The sequence below is a fragment of the Anomaloglossus baeobatrachus genome, chromosome 5, assembly GCF_048569485.1.
Source record: "Anomaloglossus baeobatrachus isolate aAnoBae1 chromosome 5, aAnoBae1.hap1, whole genome shotgun sequence".
Lineage (NCBI taxonomy): Eukaryota > Metazoa > Chordata > Amphibia > Anura > Aromobatidae > Anomaloglossus > Anomaloglossus baeobatrachus.
Genome location: NC_134357.1, coordinates 552,646,553 through 552,668,952, shown reverse-complemented (window position 1 = coordinate 552,668,952; position 22,400 = coordinate 552,646,553).

Here is a 22,400-nt window from a genome sequence, read left to right as displayed (position 1 = left end):
AGCTCCGGGAAGATCTCATGGCAGTGGGGACATTGGTTTCAGTCAATACCATAAGTAATGTACTCCACCGCAATGGTCTCCGTTCCAGATGAGCCCGTAAGGTACCTTTACTTTCAAAGCGTCATGTCAAGGCTCGTCTACAGTTTTCTCATGATCACTTGGAGGACTCTGAGACAGACTGGTTCAAGGTTCTCTGGTCTGATGAGACCAAGATTGAGATCTTTGGTGCCAACCACATACGTGACGTTTGGAGACTGGATGGCACTGCATACGACCCCAAGAATACCATCCCTACAGTCAAGCATGGTGGTGGCAGCATCATGCTGTGGGGCTGTTTCTCAGCCAAGGGGCCTGGCCATCTGGTCCGCATCCATGGGAAGATGGATAGCACAGCCTACCTGGAAATTTTGGCCAAGAACCTCCGCTCCTCCATCAAGGATCTTAAGATGGGTCGTCATTTCATCTTCCAACAAGACAACGCCCCAAAGCACACAGCCAAGAAAACCAAGGCCTGGTTCAAGAGGGAAAAAATCAAGGTGTTGCAGTGGCCTAGTCAGTCTCCTGACCTTAACCCAATTGAAAACTTGTGGAAGGAGCTCAAGAATAAAGTCCATATGAGACACCCAAAGAACCTAGATAACTTGGAGAAGATCTGCATGGAGGAGTGGGCCAAGATAACTCCAGAGACCTGTGCCGGCCTGATCAGGTCTTATAAAAGACGATTATTAGCTGTAATTGCAAACAAGGGTTATTCCACAAAATATTAAACCTAGGGGTTGAATAATAATTGACTCACACTTTTATGTTGAAAATTTATTAAAATTTAACTGAGCAACATAACTTGTTGGTTTGTAAGATTTATGCATCTGTTAATAAATCCTGCTCTTGTTTGAAGTTTGCAGGCTCTAACTTATTTGCATCTTATCAAACCTGCTAAATCTGCAGGGGGTTGAATACTACTTGTAGGCACTGTATATATATATATATATATATATATATATATATATTCCAGAAATACGCATATCACCCTAATTGAGTAAATTTGTTAACCGGTTAGAAGGAGAAGGACCTGGTCGCCCGCACTGTCCTGCAGTAAGGCAGAGGAGGGAAGGCCCGGGGTATCCAACCATGCCCGCCAGATCTTCTAGAACTTCTTCAATGCATTTCTTTTAAGGTACGTATACTCCTCTCTCCAGTCGAAGTATAGCGTTTCCTCTTTCCCTAAGATCCCCGATGACCGGAGGCGCCGGGTCCAACCAGTGGTAGGCCAACAGTTTCCTAGCCTGGTACAAGAGACGTGTAATACCGACCATTACCGGCGAACTCAAGTCCACCCCCCCTTCCAGTAGACCCAGGATACATATAATAGGTCTTGGCTGTAGATGGATATTAAAAACTTGTCTAACCAATTCTAGTACTGCCCTCCAGTAATCTTCAATATTCCCACAGGACCACATCATATGCATCAGATTAGCACCCTCCTGCCTGCACCTAGGACACAGATCATCCATCCTAACTCCCATCTTATGCAATAGACTAGGTGTCCTATATACTCTATGTAACAGGAATAGCTGTGACAGTCGTTGGCCTTCAGATACAGCAAGGCTTGGAGTCTGAGACAGGACCTCACCCCACTGTTCCTCTGTCATAGGGCCTAGGTCCCTCTCCCACTTCTCTCTAGCCTGCAAAGGGAATTTGTCGAGGTGTCTGGATATCATTACTGTATATAACCTAGAAATAATACCATAGGAGCAGTCAGATGTCAACAAATCAGTAAGAGTGTGATTCCGCTCTATCCTAATGTCCATATGATGTGTCTGCATCTCATAGGCGTAGCGGAGCTGCAGGTATTGGTAAAAGGAACTGTGCGGTATCCCAAACTCAGCTTGAAGCTGGTCACATCTTTTAAGTATGTTATTCTGAAGAATCTGAGACACCTGATGCACCCCCCTGCTCACCCACATTCTCCAACCTGGGAGTCTCTGCAGTTCCGCCAGTCCACGATTGTGCCATAAGGGCCAGTACTCAGTCATTCCTGATATTCCCAGCAACTCCTTCCCTCTATCCCACACCTTGTATATCAATGCTAATGTTGGATAGTATTTATTTATCTATTATCTATCTATCCCTCTATCTATCTATTATATATTTATCCTTTATCTATCCATCTATCTATATGTCTATCTATCATGTCTGTATCTATCTATCTATCATATATCTATATATATCCATCCATTCCTCCCTCCCTCCCTCCATCCATCCCTCCCTGCATCCCTCCATCCCTCCATCCATTCATCCATCCCTCCGTCCCTCCCTCTCTCCATCCCTCCCTCCATCCATCCATCCCTCCCTCCATGCATCCTCCCTCCATTCATCCATCCCTCCATTCATCCATCCCTCCATCCCTCCATCCCTCCCTCCCTCCATCCCTCCCTCCCTCCATCCATCCCTCTATCCATCTTTTTAGCTGAATAATCTGCAATATAGAGGTCAAGATAACCAAAACTGCCTATGCTTTTCAATACAGGCAGTGGCTCAGTGGTAGAGCTGCTGCCTATGGAACAATGAGCTTCACGGTTCACAGGTTCGAGTCTCGGCAGCCCCGATAATCAGAGCCGATGATAATTTAATTTATTCAATGCACTGAGGGGAGGAGCCGGGACATCAGCTGTGAGCTGCGGTAGTGCGGGACAGACCTGAAAAATCGGGACAGTCCCGCAGAAACCGGGACGGTTGGGAGGTATGGCCTACAACCCTCTGGCATAGTCTGCACCCCTGTCCAGGCCTGCCCCCCCCTCTGTCACACTCTTTATCCCTCTGGCATAGCCTGCCCCCCCTCTGTCACACTCTGCACCCCACTGGCATAGTCTGCACCCCTCTGTCACAGCCTGTACCCGTCTCACTCTGCCTTCCTCTGTCATTTCCATGAGGAAGAAGGCCACCCTGCCTTCGAAACGCCTTATTTTTTCCTAACAAGGACTTCCGTAGCTCGAACTGCGTGACGTTACCCTCTCGCTCCCCTTGCTCCATGCGCAACGTTGCCAGGTACGCTTTCGGCCGAGGCCCCTGGTAACCAGCGTTCTAGGCTATTACGCTCGCTGCTTATAGCTTCTTGCCTCCAGCTCCAAGCATGCAGTTGCCGCAGCCTTACTCTTTACGCTACTAGCAGACAGAAGTCTTCCCGTACAGCACAGCACAAGGCAAGTGGCTTAAAGCCAAACATTTCCTATCTGCATACCAATAACGAATCAATATACAGAAAGCTTTCTGTATATTGAGATGTTTTCAACGCTCTCTGTATATTGAGATGTTTTCTGTATATTCTGTATATTTAGATGTTTTCCTGTGTTTTCAGGGTCCTTGGTATGTAGTTATGTGCCGCCCCCGTGCCAGCAGCCGGGCTGCTGCTCGGATCCGGACCCGCTGTGGCTCGAGGGGACTCCGGACCCGGAAGTCGGGCGGCCACTCGATGAAGGTGGGGGGGGAGTATGTACAGGGAGTTAGAAGTTCGTGACGCCACCCACGGTGCGTGGTAAGATAGGGTACCACCGCTGCTGTTAGGGACGCCCGGTGGCGGAGGTAAGGCAGCAAGATAAAGAACCCCTCCGTGGGTAGGGGTTTTTTGCCCCGGGAGCCCGGTGATGGTGGTTAAGGGGTGCCGTTGGGGAGGAAAGGGTTTCTGCGTACTCACTCAGTCCAAGAATACTGACACCGACAACTTGTAAACCAGCATTCAGAGCACCTCTGCAGCAGGGAGGGAGTACGCGTGGATCTGTGCCCATTGATGTTGCTTGTTAGCTTGTGACCTTTTCCGTGGCACCTTCTTCACTATTTGGACCCTGTAGTGTGGAACTAGTTGGGTCCCGCTCACTCGTATAGCTAACGGAGTGAGCTTGCTCTCAGGGTTCACGCTCGGGATTTTCTGGACTGTATTTGGGAAAGTCCTATCCCATCGGTGCGCTAGTACCCCGATTTTGGAGCGGGTGAGGGATGAATCCTGAAGACTTCACCCCCGTCGGGTAAATTACCGGGCTGCGTGAAGCTACTTCCCAGCCTAGGGTCCAAGTACCCCTTTGTGCCCTGGCCCCTGCCCGGAGATGGCTCAAAGCCGCCAGCTTCCCTCCTCGGCAGATCCGTGCCCCTTAACACGATCCCCTGTAACCGGGGTTCCAGCTCCTACCAGGTCGAGACCAACATCTGCACACCTTGTATTCTACAAGGAGCCCAGTTCCTGACCTCCTCTCTCCTCTCCTTTCTCTCTACACACTGACACTTCTCACTTTCACTTTCCAACCCCTCAAGTGGGTGGCCCTATTCCCTTCAGGCCCCTCAATGGCGTGTCTGGTGGGTGTGGTGCAAAGTGTTCCTAGGATTTTGACTGGCTTGGCTCTTAGCAACACCAACAGATAGGGATCCGTAACCAATGAGGATGCGGATACCATGCAGAAGGGCAGATTGCACAATAACCTGTGACGACCTGATAGGCCAGGGCGTCACATTCCCCCTTGGTTAAATGTAGCTCGTCCCCAAGCTACAGGACACCAGAGGTTTATTTTGTTTCAACTGCAGAAAAAGGGAAAAAGTGGAAATTTTATTTATTTAATTTATTTATTTATTAACAGGTTCATCCCAAATTAGGGAGGCACTTTACTTAAACGTTGCTAACTGTTAAGAGTTCATCCTTAAACCATGGACCGCCACCGGTTATGCTGGCAGCGGAGGCTCAACCTACTCCGTTTCAGCCCCTTCCTGCGACAGTCCAGTCCCACTGTCCCGGATCTCTGTAACCCGCCACCCAAACAACCTGTTCCCCCTGGAAACCTATGGTTGGTCTGTGACCAGGTTAAGGTCCCGGGTGCTGTATTTAGACAACTCAGGTTGGCACAGGAGGTGCAACTATTTATAATACACAAGTTTGTGTTGGTCACGCCAGTCCTGTGACCTTGGTCCATATTTACTTATATATACCTATAAAATATAATGGAGTCATGTACCGATGTACACACTGAAAAGGAATTTGGATGTTAATTAGGTAACTTCTTCGTTCATTTTCAATTGTTTACTCAAACTTTCATTGGCTGATAGCTATATGAAAAATAAACTGTGAAAAACAATAAACGAAAACATCGATACCTAACAGTTCTACAGTATCGTAAAACTACTGGCATTATAACATTTTTCAACAGTCCTGGTGCCGCTCACTGGGAGGCAGGTAGTCGACCGCGGCAGCTGGCACAACCTGCTCATTCACCATAGTGAGCCGTTTCACATCGAGGGCATACTAGCCCCGCTTGCCCCAGTACTGTGTATAAGTGACTACTTCCCCCGGCTCCAGATTCCGGCCTGGGTGATCCCTCGGAAGGTGATGCTCAACATCTCTTTGAGCCACAAACACCTCTTCAGAGAGATTCGCTTCCCAAAGTAAACCCCATCCCTTCTCAGGGTTAAAACGCCATACGAGGCCCCTTCTTGGTGGGCCCCGAACACGAAAGGTGGCTTTCCTCAGATTCTCCTTTTCCCTTTGCATACGGGCAATGACCTCCTGCTGCCGTTGATCTGGAGAGGTTGTCGCTGGTATCAGTGATCGCTGGTGTCATTTCCAGTAAGGGGTGTCAGCGTCCGGCCTCCACTCCCTAGCTGGTTCTGGCTTTATCTGGACTCTTGCGGCCCCAACAGCCGTCAGGATTCTGCGCGTTAGTGGAACCGGTGGTTCTGCAGGCTCCGCTTCCGTGGCTGTTAGTAGACACACTGACTGCTCCGCAGCCGGGCTTGCAGGGTCCGGGTGCTCCGCCTCTGAGGACGGGCCCAGTAAGGCGACTGGGTCTGGTCTGGCCGGTGTCTGGATGACCGCTGTCGTGACTGTAAAGAGGGACGTGATTGGGATCTCCACGGCTGGGACTTTTTGTAAATGCACCGAAGGTTCCGTTGCCGGGGTTGGTGTGGGCAGCTCGGCGTCTGCCGAGGACGGGGTAGGTGATGGTGGTGTGCTCACCGCGAGCGGAGGCAGTCTGGATCCCTCAGCCACTGTGGCTGGATTTGGGCAATCAGTAGGGACTGGGTAACCGCTTACCCTCTCTTCACGTGGGATTTCGATCTCACGGGCTCGCACCACCACCGCCAGGCTCCTTATCTCTTCCCTCCAGTCATTCAGTATAAACAGGAACTGCTTCGGCATTCTCCTGCACAGCTGCTCAGTTTCTTCCTCTATCCATGTTGCGGTCCCAGGGATAGCACGTTCTGGGGACCAGTTTCGCTCCGCCATCTTGCCACTTCGTCTTCCAGAAACATTGTCGCAGAGTCCTGGCGTCCCTGCTCCACTTCCGCTCTCTTTACATTCCAGCACACCCCCTCGGTCTTTTCGCACCACTCTTTCTCGCGCTGTGGCCCTCTGGGAACTTCCGGTTCCGGCCTCACACACAAGATGAAGGGCGGGGCTTAATCTTTGCACGCTTTCTCGAGGAAGACAGCGTTTTGGCGCGAAAAGATGGCGGACAATGGCGGAATTGGCGGGAAAAGGACTCTTGATTCGAAGTTTTCGGCTTTCAAGGCACACGTCACCCAGGTAAGTGGGTCCTGCTTGCAATCCTGTTCGTAACGCCAAGAAAACGAGGTGTGCCGCCCCAGTGCCAGCAGCCGGGCTGCTGCTCGGATCCGGACCCGCGGTGGCTCGAGGGGTCTCTAGACCCGGGGGACGCGCGGCCACTCGATGAAGGGGGGGTATGTACAGAGAGTTAGAAGTTCGTGACGCCACCCACGGTGCATGGTAAGATAGGGTACCACCACTGCTGTTAGGGACGCCGGGTGGCGGTGGTAAGGCAGCAAGATATTTAACCCCTCCGTGGGTAGGGTTTTTTTGCCCCGGGAGCCTGGTGATGGTGGTGAAGGGGTGCCGTTGGGGAGGAAAGGGTTTCTGCGTACTCACTGGGTGTGGTGCAAAGTGTTCCTAAGATTTTGACTGGCTTGGCTTTTAGCATCACCAACAGACAGGGATCCGTAACGAAGGAGGATGCGGATACCGTGCAGAAGGACAGATTGCACAATACCCTGTGATGACCTAATAGGCCTGGGTGTCACATTTACATTATTCAGGTTATGTTATAATGTGTTCATTTATACCATAGGTGTCTGTTACACTACTATCCTATGGCTGTTTATGCTATGTGGTCTTTCTAACATTTGGATTTAATATGTTCAGTGTACTGTACTCTTACTATTCTATCTAGTGCATTATTTATATGTGACTTAGGCTATGTGCACACGGTGCGTTTTTCTCGGCGTTTTTGCGCGTTTTTCGGGTGCGTTTTTGGCCTCAAAACTGCATGACTTTGCTTCCCCAGCAAAGTCTATGAGTTTTCATTTTTGCTGTCCCCACACAGCGTTTTTTTTCAGCTGCGTTTTTGTGGTGACCACAAAAACGCAGCATGTCAATTATTCCCGCGTTTTTCACTGCGCTTTTCATCCATTGAGTTCAATGGGATGTTGAAAGACGCAATGAGAAACGCAAATAGCTGCGTTTTGGTGCGTTTCTAAGACCAAAAACGCAGCTATAAGCGCAGGAGGTGGGTAGTAAAGTGACGTGTACAGGAAGAGGATTCCTTCTGTCAGTATAGACAGAAGCATGAATCCTCCCGGTACCGTCACCGCTGCGTCCACCTCCCATCCTGTGCATGTATGCTGCCGTGCGGCGCCATGTACAGGCAGGAGGTGGAAGCGGCTGCGAAAACAAAAGTTAACAGTAGAATAAAAAAAAAAAAAAGTTATACTCACCTGTCTGCAGCCTCGCGGTGCCATGCCCGCTCCCAGCTCCTGTCACGGTATCGCCGCTCCCGCTCCGGCTGTGTGCAGTCTCCCCGGGGCAGGACCTTGCTTGCAGGACCTGGCGATGGATCACCTGATGCAGTCACCTGACGCATCAGCTGATCGAGTCTCGGGCTGACGCGGGCGCCCGGCCGGTATCAGCGGATGCGTCAGGAGACTTCATCCCTGATTACCGGCAGCTGCTGCAGCGATCGGACAGGATCAGACTCCCGCCCCATCGCTCCAGGAGCTGCCGGTAATTCAGCACATAAGTGAGTATTATTTTTTTTTTTTTTCTACTGATGCATCTGCTGATTGTATAATCGGCTTTTATACAATCAGCTGATGTGTGATGGGATTCAGGCACTTGATCCTGACAGATCATCTGATCGCTTTGCCTTCCAGCAAACCGATCAGATGATATTGGATCCAGATTGGACGGCGCGGGACCCTAACCCAGGATTACTGCGGAGGGGGGTTTATCTCAATAAAGATGGAGTCACTAATTGTGTTGTGTTTTATTTCTAATAAAAATATTTTTCTTTGTCTTGTGTGTTTTTTTTTTATCTTTACTAGAAATTCATGGTGGCCATGTCTAATATTGGCGTGACACCATGAATTTCGGGCTTAGGGCTAGCTGATAATATACAGCTAGCCCTAACTCCATTATTACCTGGCTAGCCACCCGGCATCAGGGCAGCCGGAAGAGTTGGATACAGCGCCAGAAGATGGCGCTTCTATGAAAGCGCCATTTTCTGGGGTGGCTGCGGGACTGCAATTCACAGCGGGGGTGCCCAGAAAGCATGGGCACCCTGCACTGTGGATTCCAATCCCCAGCTGCCTAGTTGTACCCGGCTGGACTCAAAAATGGGGCGGAGCTCACGTCATTTTTTTTTTAAATTATTTCATGAAATTCATGAAATAATTTAAAAAAAAAGGGCTTCCCTATATTTTTGGTTCCCAGCCGGGTACAAATAGGCAGCTGGGGGTTGGGGGCAGCCCGTACCTGCCTGCTGTACCCGGCTAGCATACAAAAATATGGCGAAGCCCACGTCATTTTTTTTTTTTTGGGGGGGCAAAGAAATCCTGCATACAGTCCTGGAAGGAGGATGCTGAGCCTTGTAGTTCGACAGCTGCTGTCTGCTCTCCTGCATACACTATTGGATGGAGGATGCTGAGCCTTGTAGTTCGACAGCTGCTGTCTGCTGTCCTGCATACACTATTGGATCGAGGATGCTGAGCCTTGTAGTTCTGCAGCTGTCTGCTCTTCTGCATACACTAGTGGAGAATGAAGAACACATTGAAGAAGGAAATGACATCAGACCTTTTTTTTTTTTGTTCACTGATAAAAAACGCATAAGGACGCAGTGAGCAAAAACGCAGCAAAACGCAGCAAAAAAACGCACCAAATCGCGGCAAAACGCGTGCGTTTTTTGCCGCGTTTTTTCGACGCAGGTGCGTTTTTGTGCGTTTTTAGCGGCCAAAAACGCACAAAAACGCAGCGTCAAAAAAACGCAGCGTGTGCACATAGCCTAACACTCAGTAATTTTTCTATAAAGCACAGTGCACAGGGCACTTTATTTTGGGTTTTTTTATATTACATATTCATTTAAATGATAGAATTTACACTTAGGCTATGTGCGCACAGTGCGTTTTTCGCGGCGTTTTTGCGCGTTTTTCGGGTGCGTTTTTGGCCTCAAAACTGCAGGACTTTGCTTCCCCAGCAGTCTATGAGTTTTCATTTTTTCTGTCCGCACACATCTGTTTTTTTTACCTGCGTTTTTGAGTTAAAAAAAAAAAATGGACATGTCAGTTCTTTCCTGCGTTTTTCTGCGTTTTCCGCCCATGCAATGCATTTGAAAAACGCAGCAAAACGCAGAGATCAAAAACGCAGCAAAATGCAGCCAAAAACGCATCAAAAAGACGCAGTGTGCGAACCTAGCCTTAACATGTTATCTACTTCCTGACCACCTTTGTCTGTTTGTTGTTACAAGGATTTTAACCATTTATAACAACTGTGTGTAGAGATATTTAGTATGGAAAAGTTCAGGCTTATTATTATAATCTATAAATTCAGTATTATTTATTTATTCATTCATTCAGCACTTGGCACTTTATATATGTAAATTAGACAGATTTTTTTTTCCTGTGATTCCATATCCAGTTCCTATACTATTTCCCCCACTAATACCTTTGCTAGCATCTTATGTATTGATTATTTATTTATTATATAATTGTAACTATCCTACAGGTGACCAATACAAGGTCATTATTTTCATTGTGTATTTTTCTCCAGTTTTTCCCATCTTGTCATTTTAGTTTAATAAAAAAAAATTTCAATAACAAAAATTATTGTTTTTATATCATGCGTTTCAGTATTATTATTGTAGGTTATAATACCACTAAAGAATGTTGTATTCTACTGCATCCTGCACTAATCATACTCACCCTGTCCAAAACCTACCTTTCCATTCATTATTCCACCAGGAATGGTTCAGCAAATCAGGCTGTAACAATACCAGAAGAGATGTCATTTATGCACTAGACCCCATCATTAAATAGGGTAGGCGTTTAACTGTTGAACGTTCCAGCAGTGTGGACCACTAATGATTAGAACCTTAGATTTCACTGATTAACCTGTTTTATTGTATAGGAGCTATTATCGTCTCACCCTTCAGTTCACATACACTTATTTGGGCTCCATTTAAACGAAGTGGGAAAGCACAGCCTGCATTGGATCAGGCAAGTGTGATATTATATCTCCTATTAGTGCCTTTTTGTCTGCAGAGTCTACACCTCCTGACTTAGATGGTGGGACTCTAGGTAACAGTAGTGCGGTAGTACTTATTCAGTTTTATCCCTCTGTCACACTCTGACCCCCTCTGTCACAGCCTGCCCCCCTCTGTCACAGCCTGCCCCCCTCTGTCACAGCCTGCCCTCCTCTGTCACACTCTGCACCCCTCTGTCACACTCTGCACCCCTCTGTCACACTCTGCCCTCCTCTGTCACACTCTGCACCCCTCTGTCACACTCTGCCCTCCTCTGTCACACTCTGCACCCCTCTGTCACACTCTGCACCCCTCTGTCACACTCTGCACCCCTCTGTCACACTCTGCCCTCCTCTGTCACACTCTGCACCCCTCTGTCACAACCTGTCCCCCTCTATCACAGTCTGTCCTCCTCTTCCCTGATTACCAGTCATGTGCCCTCATCTTCTATAGCTTCTCCTTTATGTTCTGGCTCCTCCCAAATGGGTCAAATGGGCATGACATCGGTCCTGCACATGTAGCAGATATTTTATGACATCTGGGCTGGGAGCAGATTAGAGCTTCCCTGCCTCTGCAGAGTTCATTAAATCCACTCTCCCCTCCCCCTTGAAAAAAATGCTGGATTTGCTAGTTGGCGCAGCAAATGGGAATGGAGTTTTAAAACAAAAGAAAAGGCTGGTGTCTTTACATGGCCCTAGGTGGCAGTAAGCTATTGGTGAACCCCTCTAGGTCATGTGCCCGGGCAGGGACGCCACTAGAAATTTTAGGGCCCCATACTGGCAAAATTTTGGGGCCCCTCTGAGACTCTACGCAGGCTCCACCCCAGATCCGCCTCAACCCCTCAAACCTTTCACAGCCTCACCGCCACTCTTGGAAAAATGTGTGTGTGTGTATATATATATATATATATATATATGTATATACATATACATACACACATAGTCAAAAGTGTTAGCACCCTCTACACTGCCACTCTCCTTAATATCTCTCCCACACTGCCCCATGTAAAATATCCCCACACACACATTGCCTCTCTGTTAAATATACCCCCACACAATGCCCCTCTGTATATCTCCCACACACTACTCCTCTGTATAATATCCCCCCATGCACACTGTCCCACTGTATAATATCTCTTCCTTGCACACTGCTCCTCTGTATTATATCCCCCACACACTGCTCCTCTGTATATCTCACACACACACACTGCTCCTCTGTATAATATCCCCCATGCACACTGCCCCTATGTATAATATCTCTCCCACGCACCCTGCTCCTCTGTATAATATCCCTCCCACACACACTGCTCCTCTGTATAATATCCCTCCCACACACTGCTCCGCTGTATAATATCACACACACACACACTGCTCCTTAGTTTAATATCCCCCCACACACGATTCTGCCCTGCATAATATCCCACACACATAGTAATCCTCTATATAATATCCCCCCATATAATGCTCCTATGTGTAATATAACACACACACTGCTCCTCTGTATAATATCCTCCACACACACTGCTCCTCTGTACAATATCCCACACACACACTGCTCCTCTGTATATCTCCCACACACACTGCTCCTCTGTATAATATCCCCCCATGCACACTGTCCCACTGTATAATATCTCTTCCTTGCACACTCCTCCTCTGTATTATATCTCCCCACACACTGCTCCTCTGTATATCTCCCACACACACACACATATACACACTGCTCCTCTGTATAATATCCCCCATGCACACTGCCCCTATGTATAATATCTCCCACGTACACTGCTCCTCTGTATAATATCCCTCACACACACACTGCTCCTCTGTATAATATCCCTCCCACACACTGCTCCGCTGTATAATATCCCCCCCCACCCACACACACACACACACACACACTGCTCCTCTGTATATCTTCCACACACACTGCTCCTCAGTTTAATATCCCCACACACACAGTTCTGCCCTGCATAATATCCCACACACATAGTAATCCTCTATATAATATCCCCCCACACAATGCTCCTATGTGTAATATAACCCACACACACACTGTTCCTCTGTATAATATCCTCTACACATACTGCTCCTCTGTATAATATCCCACACACACACTGCTCCTCTGTATATCTCCCACACACACACTGCTCCTCTATATAATATCCACCCCACACACAGTTCTCCCCTACATAATATCCCCCCCACATATAGTAATCCTCTATATAATATCCCCCACACAATGCTACTCTGTATAATATCGACCACACACTGCTCCTCTGTAGAATATCCCACCACACAATGCTCCTCTGTAGAATATCCCCCACACACTGCTACTCTGTATTATATCCCCCCCAAACACTGCTCCTTTGTATAATGAACAAAAAAAGGGGGGGATTTTTCCAGCTCACCTGTTCTCCAACTCCCAGTAATCCTCCAAAGTGCACGAGCCTGCCGGTCAGTCCTAGCCGGTGTAACAGGCGAAAAAGTGATGAAAGAGTCGGCTCAGCAAAAATCCAATAAAATATAAAAAAATTACTTTATTGATATTTCCTTAAAATAGTCATTCCTGGAAATACATCACACAAAGGTATAATCTGCATACAGGTGAAACTTTACGCGTTTCGGACCTATATCATAAAAACAAAACAAAAGGGTCCTTATGACTTATGACTAAGGGCCCTTTTGTTTTTATGATTTATGATGTTTTTAGGTCCAAAACGCGTAAAGTTTCACCTGTATGCAGATTATACCTTTGTGTGATGTATTTCCAGGAATGACTATTTTAAGGAAATATCAATAAAGTAATTTTTTTATATTTTATTGGATTTGTGCTGAGCCGACTCTTTCATCACTTTTCCTTTGTATAATATCCACCCCACACACTGCTTCTCTGTATAATATCCACCTCACAAACACTGCTCCACTGTATAATATCCCCCACACATTGCTCTTCTATATAATATCCACACCACACACTGCTCCTCTGTATAATATCCCCCCACACACTGCGACTGTGTATAATATCCCCTCCATACACACACTGCTGCTCTGTATAATATCCCTCCCACACAAACTGCTATCCTGTATAATATCCCAAACACACACACTACTCCTCTGTATAATATATGCCACACACATTGCTCCTGTTTAATATCCCCCCACACACTGCTCCTCTATATAATATCCACACCACACACACTGCTCCTATGTATAATATCCACACCACACACACTGCTCCTCTGTATATCTCCCCCACACACAGTGCTCCTCTTTAAAATATCCCCCCACATAGTGCTCCTCTGTATAATATCCCCCAGACACAATGCTCTTCTGTTTAATATCTCCCAGACACACTGCTCTTCTGTCCCCCACACACACTGTTCCTCTGTATAATATCCCCCCACACACACTGTCCCTCTGTATAATATCCCTCACATATGCTGCCCTTATGTAAACTATCCCCCACAAAAGCTGCCCCTTGTTATATATATCCTCCCACACACTGCCTCTTTGTATATCACCCCACACAGGGCCGGCGTCAGCACCCGGCATACCCGGGCAAATGCCGGGGCCCTGGAGAGCCGGGGGGGCCCACTCGGCCTCGTCAGCTCTGGTGCACCTTGGCCGGGGCCCACTCTCCTTAGTTCTGCGGTCCCCGGGCCGAGTTCCGGGGACCGCAGTCCTCGGCAGGAATCTGCGGCGCCGTCTCTTTAAGGCGCGCAGACTTCCTGGTTTGAACTTCATCTGTGGGCGGAGCTACAGACCGGCATCCTGCTCAGTCCCACAGATGAGAGTTGCAGTGCCAGCCAGCGACCCCCAGCACAGCGTGTCCCTCCGGCGCTGTGTGGGCCCCCTCTCCACCGTGACCTGAGCGGTATGTGCCCTCCCCAACCCCGATTTATGCCCCCCCCGGACCCGCGCGTGTCTGTCTCTGTCTGTATGTAGCAGAGCTAGGTGTGTATGTATATAGCAGAGCTAGGTGTGTATGTATATAGCAGAGTTATGTGTGTATGTATATAGCAGAGCTAGGTGTGTATGTATATAGCAGAGCTATGTGTGTATGTAGCAGAGCTATGTGTGTATGTATATAGCAGAGCTATGTGTGTATGTATATAGCAGAGCTATGTGTGTATGTATATAGCAGAGCTATGTGTGTATGTATGTGGCAGAGCTATGTGTGTATGTAGCAGAGCTATGTGTGTATGTAGCAGAGCTATGTGTGTATGTATATAGCAGAGCTAGGTGTGTATGTATATAGCAGAGCTATGTGTGTATGTATATAGCAGAGCTATGTGTGTATGTATATAGCAGAGCTATGTGTGTATGTATATAGCAGAGCTATGTGTGCATGTATATAGCAGAGCTATGTGTGTATGTATGTGGCAGAGCTATGTGTGTATGTAGCAGAGCTATGTGTGTATGTATATAGCAGAGCTATGTGTGTATGTATATAGCAGAGCTATGTGTGTATGTATATAGCAGAGCTATGTGTGTATGTATATAGCAGAGCTATGTGTGTATGTATGTGGCAGAGCTATGTGTGTATGTAGCAGAGCTATGTGTGTATGTATATAGCAGAGCTAGGTGTGTATGTATATAGCAGAGCTAGGTGTGTATGTATATAGCAGAGCTATGTGTGTATGTGGCAGAGCTATGTGTGTATGTATATAGCAGAGCTATGTGTGTATGTATATAGCAGAGCTATGTGTGTATGTATGTGGCAGAGCTATGTGTGTATATAGCAGAGCTATGTGTGCATGTATATAGCAGAGCTATGTGTGTATGTATATAGCAGAGCTATGTGTGCATGTATATAGCAGAGCTATGTGTGTATGTATGTGGCAGAGCTATGTGTGTATGTAGCAGAGCTATGTGTGTATGTAGCAGAGCTATGTGTGTATGTGGCAGAGCTATGTGTGTATGTAGCAGAGCTATGTGTGTATGTAGCAGAGCTATGTGTGTATGTGGCAGAGCTATGTGTGTATGTGGCAGAGCTATGTGTGTATGTAGCAGAGCTATGTGTGTATGTAGCAGAGCTATGTGTGTATGTAGCAGAGCTATGTGTGTATGTATGTAGCAGCGCTGTGTCTGTATGTATATAGCAGAGCTATGTGTGTATGTATGTAGCAGCGCTGTGTCTGTATGTATGTATCCAGCAGAGCTGTGTGTGTTTGTCTGTATGCATGTATGATGTGTATCTATGTATGTCAGTGTATATGACTGTATAGATGTGTCAGTTCTATATGTATTTTTGTGAGTTTGTCGTTAAATATGTATGTGTACGTATGTGTGTCTGCGTGTGGATGGGGCCCACTGGGACTCTTCCGCCCGGGGCCCACAAAAACCTGGAGCCGGCCCTGACCCCACACACTGCCCCTCTGTATACTATCCTTACACACACACACACACACACACACACACTGCCCATCCTGGTATATATGTCCCCATCCTGGTTTATTTTTTCCCTTCCTAGCATATATGTCCTCATCCTGGAATATATGTCTTCATCCCGGTCCTTCCTGGTATATATGTCTCCATCCTAGTATATATGTCCCATTCTGGCTTGCTCCTGGTATGTACATCCCCCTCCTAGGCACTGTAACGCCTGCCTGGATCCACAGACTCAGACGGGCTGTAATGGACAGGCTAGAGGGAAGCCACTCACCCAGCAGGACCCCAAGAACCCTGAAACCCTATAACCCCTATACAGGGATTTGGTATTACACAGGGCCCAAGGTGATTACTACCTGTGGAGGGCTGCAGTCCGGAGAGTAGTCGTCAGGCAGGGTCAAACCAGGAATTGCAGAACAGGGACAGAATCGGCAGGCAAGGACGTAATCAGTAAATGAAGCAGAGGTCGAAATCCGGATCGGGTAGCGAGGTATATTGATGACAGGCAGAAGGGTAGTCAGAACACAAGCAAGGTCAGTGCACAGGAATCAAAATACAAACAGCACAGGAACCAGGAATACAAACTATTTCTGGCAGTGGTCACATGACAGGAGGGGGAATAAGAAGGGTGTGATGTCTTCCCATTGGCTGCAGGTGAATGATGGCAACTTCAGATAGAAGACACATGCCATCTACAGTCAGCCAGTGGTACTGCAGGTTCCGGGGAAACTCAGCCTAGTAGATGAGCGGAGCCTGTGCTCAGCAGAGCCACGGGCATAGACTCCTCTCCCATCACCAGCACTATCCATGGCAGGAACACTATGTCACCTGGCGGTTGGAGCAGAAGTCACAGGAGCGGACTCCGGTGGGGACATGACAGGCACATTCTGGTATATATGTCCCCATCCTGGTTTCTGTCCCCCTCCTGGTATATATGTAGTCTTCCTGGTATATATGTAGTCTTCCTGGTATATATGTCCCCTTTCTGGGCTCTTCCTGGTATATTTGTATACCACAAAAAGAAAAAAAAAAACAAAAAAACATTTTACTTACCCTCCCCAGCGCCCATGATGCATGGTGTCCTAAGCCGCAATGCATTTCAGCTGAAGCAAAGCAAGGGTTGGGGTCAACGGGCACCCACCACCCCCAGCAATCATCCCGCTCCTGTCTTCAGCTCACCGAGCGCTTACCTGTCCCCGCTGGCTGCCGCATCCTTGCCAACTCCATGGCTCTGTTACCTGCTGCAGTGTGATGAAATCATCACGCTGCTGCACGCTGGGCTGCGGAATGGCGAACCGGTGTCCTGCTCTGCCCCAATGTCCTTGCCAGCGGCATGTCAAATTTGCATGCAATGCAAACTGATAGTGTAGCGGCTGAAGCAACACTGCTGCCCCTCTACTATGGCTATTACTGGGGCCCTGCAGGCAAATTTTAGCCTGGGGGCAAGCACATGCTGGTGGCCCACAAGTTGTGGGTGCTCATCTTTAACCTGCTCACCCCAGGCTGCTGCATAAACAACAGTGGTATCAAGGCTTTAAAATGGTGGTTGATGCAGTTCTCTTATTGGGATCATAAACACATTTTCAATACCATAATAACATTATACTATAACTAGTTGTCAGTCTCAGACACAGAACATCGTCATTCTAAATACAAATTTAGTAGTTCACAACACTTTAATCAACACTGAGCAAACTCGATACATCACACTCTTCATACAGAAATATCTTCATCAAAGATCCAACACTTAATACATATATACAGAAATAGAACCAAGTGTACAAGGTAGAATATGGAAGGGAAATGAGCTTACTACAGAAATACGAGATCAGAACCGAGCTTACTACAAAGATACGAGATTAGAACCAAGCTTACTACAGAGATGCGAGATCAGAATCGAGCTTACTAAAGAGATATGGGAGCAGAACCGAGCTTACTACAGAGATAAGGGAGCAGAACCGAGCTTACTAAAGATACAAGATCATAACCAAGCTTACGACAGAGATATGAGATCAGAACCGAGTGCAACACATAGTACACAGGGTAATATGTCCCCAGTATACAGTGCAACACGCAGTACACAGGGTAATATGTCCCCATTATAGAGTGCAACACACAGTATACAGAGTAATATGTCCCTAGTATACAGTGCAACACACAGTACACAGGGTTGTTAAGGTGAACTCTTACAAAGGTCCACAAGTTGCCTACTGCCTGATTCTAATTGGTGTCGATCGAGTGCATGCTTGAAAAATGAGATCAGACACACGGTTGGATATTCATCCTTCCTCGACCAAAGTCGGCCCAGACTCTGCCTGATTTATTCAAGGGCATGCTTTTTATATAACCTAGGAAAGGGGCATGGTCAGCTCTACAGTGAGCATACTTGGATGTGTCCATTGGTCAGTGGGTTGAACAATGTGTTAGTCCATGAGCTGATTGGTGGGCGTCATCGTAGGCTGGTCTATGACGTCATTGGATGGATCCATGGTGATGGTGATGGGAGGGATGTCATCTGGTGGATCCATGCTGATGGTAGGGTCTGTGATGTCATCGGGGGCCATCTTGGGTTCCTCTGAAGAGTGACTGGCTTATGTATAGAGAATTGATTTAATTGAACACACTTCTCACAGTGTTCTATGTCCAGAGGTTAATTAAGTATTTCATCTTAGGGCTCTCCTCAACAGGGTAATATGTCCCTAGCACTTAAAGAGAACCTGTCAGGTGCAATATGCACCCAGAACCACGAGCAGTTCTGGGTGCATATTTCTAATCCCTGCATCTACAACCCCTGGCAAAAATTATGGACTCACCTGGCTCTGAGGATGTTCATTCAGTTGTTTACTTTTGTTTAAAAAAAAGCAGATCACAGACATGGCACAAAACTAAAGTTATTTAAAATGTCAACTTTCTGGCTTTAAGAGACACTTAAAAGATCATGAAAACATAATGTGCTAGCCAGTAACGGTTACTTTTCAAGACCAAACAGGGGAAAAAATTATGGAATCACTCAATTATGAGGAAAAAATAATGCAATCACCCTATAAATTTTCATTCCCAAAACTAACACCTGCATCAAATAAGATCTTCTTGTTAGTCTGCATTTAAAAAGGAGTGATCACACTTTGGAGAGCTGTTGCACCAAGTGAACTGACATGAATCATGGCTCCAACACGAGAGATGTCAATTGAAGCAAAGGAGAGGATTATCAAACTTTTAAAACAGAGTAAATCATCACACAATTTTGCAAAAGATGTTGGTTCTTCACAGTCAGCTGTGTCTAAAATCTGGACCAAATACAAACAACATGAGAAGGTTGTTAAAGGCAAACTTACTGGTAGACCAAGGAAGACATCAAAGCATCAAGAAAGGAAACTTAAAGCAATATGTCTCCAAAACATGAAATGCACAAAAAAATCAAATGAGGAACGAATGGGAGGAAACTGTAGTCTGTGACCAAACTGTAAGAAACCGCCCAAAGGAAATGAGATTTACATACAGAAAAGCTAAACAAAAGCCATCATTAACACCTAAACAGAAAAAAACAAGGTTATAATGGGCTAAGAAAAAGCAATCGTGGACTGTGAATGACTGGATGAAAGTCATATTCAGGGATGAATCGCGAATCTGCATTGGGCAAGGTAATGATCCTGGAACTTTTGTTTGGTGTCGTTCCAATGAAGTTTATAAAGATGACTGCCTGAAGAGAACATGTAAATTTCCACAGTCATTGATGATATGGGGCTTCATGTCAGGTAAAGGCACTTGGGAGATGGCTGTCATTGCATCTTCAATAAATGCCCAAGTTTACATTGAAATTTTGGACACTTTTCTTATCCCATCAATTGAAAGGATGTTTGGGGATGATGAAATCATTTAACAAGATGATAATGCATCCTGCCATAGAGCAAAAACTGTGAAAATATTCCTTGAAAGAAGACACATAAGGTCAATGTCATGGTCTGCAAACAGTCCGGATCTCAATCCAATTGAAAATCTTTGGTGGAAATTGAAGAAAATGATCCATGACAAGGCTCCAACCTGCAAAGCTGATCTGGCAACAGCAACCAAAGAACCTTGGAGCCAGATTGATGAAGAGTACTGTTTGTCACTTATTAAGTCCATGCCTCAGAGACTGCAAGCTGTTATAAAAGCCAGAGGTGGTGCAACAAAATACTAGTGATGTATTGGAGTGTTCTTTTGTATGTTTGTTTTTCATGATTCCATAATTTTTACCTCATAATTGAGTGATTCCATAATTTTTCCCCCCCCCCGTTTGGTCTTGAAAAGTAACCGTTACTGCCTAGCACATTATGTTTTCATGATTTTTTTTAGTGTTTCTTAAAGCCAGAAAGTTGACATTTGAAATAACTTTAGTTTTGTGCCATGTCTGTGATCTGCTTTTTTTTAAACAAAAGTAAATACTGAATGAACATCCTCAGAGCCAGGTGAGTCCATAATTTTTGCCAGGGGTTGTAGTAGCATAGATAAAGAGATCTTTAGAAAAAGTATTTCTAAAAATCTTTAATCATATGCTAATGAGCACAGTGCGGACTAGTCGGAAGGGCGCGACTTCCATCGGCTAGTCCGCCCTCTTAGCATGTTAGTACACCCACAGGGGCGTACTAACATGTTATTCAATGCAGCATTACCAGCAGTGACGCGCGTACCTGTGTTCATTGTTTACACACCCCAGCTTCATGGAGGTCTAGTGCGCATGACCGGAAGTGCCCAGCGTTCAGAACAAGTGGTCACAGCGCCCTTATGACTAGTCCCTGCGCTCATGAGCATATAGTAAAAGATCCTTAGAAATACTTTTTCTAAAGAGCTCTTTATCTATGCTACTAGATACAGTGACAGTTATGCATGGATTAGAAATATGCACCCAAAACGGCTTGTGGTTCTGGGTGCATATTGCACCTCACAGGTTCCCTTTAACAATAAAGAGTGCAGCACATCTCCCCACAGGGTAAAGTGTAGCAGAGCTCAACCTCTCATAATTTATGTAGCAACAAACCCCCAGCCCCATATAATAGACATGTCTCAGAGCCTCCCAACCCATATAATATAGGGTGGGCCATAAGTATGGATACACCCTGATAAAATGGAAGTGGTTGCTGATATCACCTTACAGTTTGTGGCATATTAGTACATTGGAAAGACAAAACATTTGAGGCCAGGTTAGGCCCATGGCGGCCATCTGCAAAGCCGCCATTTTGAATTGAACTTTACTTTTTTCAATGGGAAGGGGGTCATGTGACACATCAAACACATAGAGAATTGCACAAGAAAAACAATGGAGTGCTCATTTTTAGCGTAGCTTTATTCATTATCGAGTTATTGACACGTTTGTGACATGGATCAACGACAGTAACCCACTAAAGGATGGGCTTAAAGTGCTACCCGTTGTGTTGAATTGTGAACGTGATTCTCTTCTCCCACTCTTGACACACCCAGAGCAATAACGCAGATCAAGGATCCAGGATGTGAGATACCTGAAACAATGGCTACAGGAGGCCTGTGGTAGGATTTCTCCTGCGATATTGCTCTCGGTGTGTACCTTATATCTTCTATACAAATACGGATTTGAAAATTTATGTGGGTGGATAAGAAGCCGAGAGTACCCTTGAGCTCTATATTTTTACCTTTGATATGGGGGCTTGGGGGTACTGAATGTCTCAGCATATCATATCATAAAGCAACTATATTAGAGGCCTCTCGCGAGTTTTTTGGCAAGGAGACTGATCACAGGAGACTTCAAATCGAATCTTTTGTATCTTTGTGTAGCGCCCCTGAGACCCTCAGAGCACTACAGGGAACTGGATCCTCTTGGGGATGCAGGACCTACCCCCAGGGACCTGGAGTACCAGTGCCGATTCCACCAAAACACGACCAAATTCCTAGTTCTCCACTCCACACTGGGCATAGAGGGTTAACCATGTAAGGGGATAGTCGCCATGGGAACGAGTCCCTGGGGTATAGCCAGCCTGATGGGAGGGGTCAGCAGTCAGTCGGTAGTGAGTCTAAAGAGGGTAGCACACAGGAGAGGTGTGCGAACGTGCCTGAGCTGGGTCCGTGTAACGGTGACCCCGGGGGCACAGGAGAGAGGTCGCCAGGATAGGTACTGGAGATACCGCTAGGACCGGAGCACGAACTGGGCACAGGGCCCTAGTCAAGCGCAAGTTTTAGACTGTTTGGCAAATACCTGCCCGGTGAGGACACCTTCACGGACTTCACTGAACCAAATAATCCGAGGGCATCAGCAGTAAACTAGGATCAGGATTCGGACACTTACATCCCCACAGGGTCCGCACTGCCCGCCGTACGGAGGAGACTGTACCCCAAAATGGACAGTCAGGGCCCCCAAATGCTCCATGCTACGGGGACCCAATCAACAGAGAGTGCTGGGGACAGAGCAACCTAGGTCACTACATTGGCACTGGTCCTC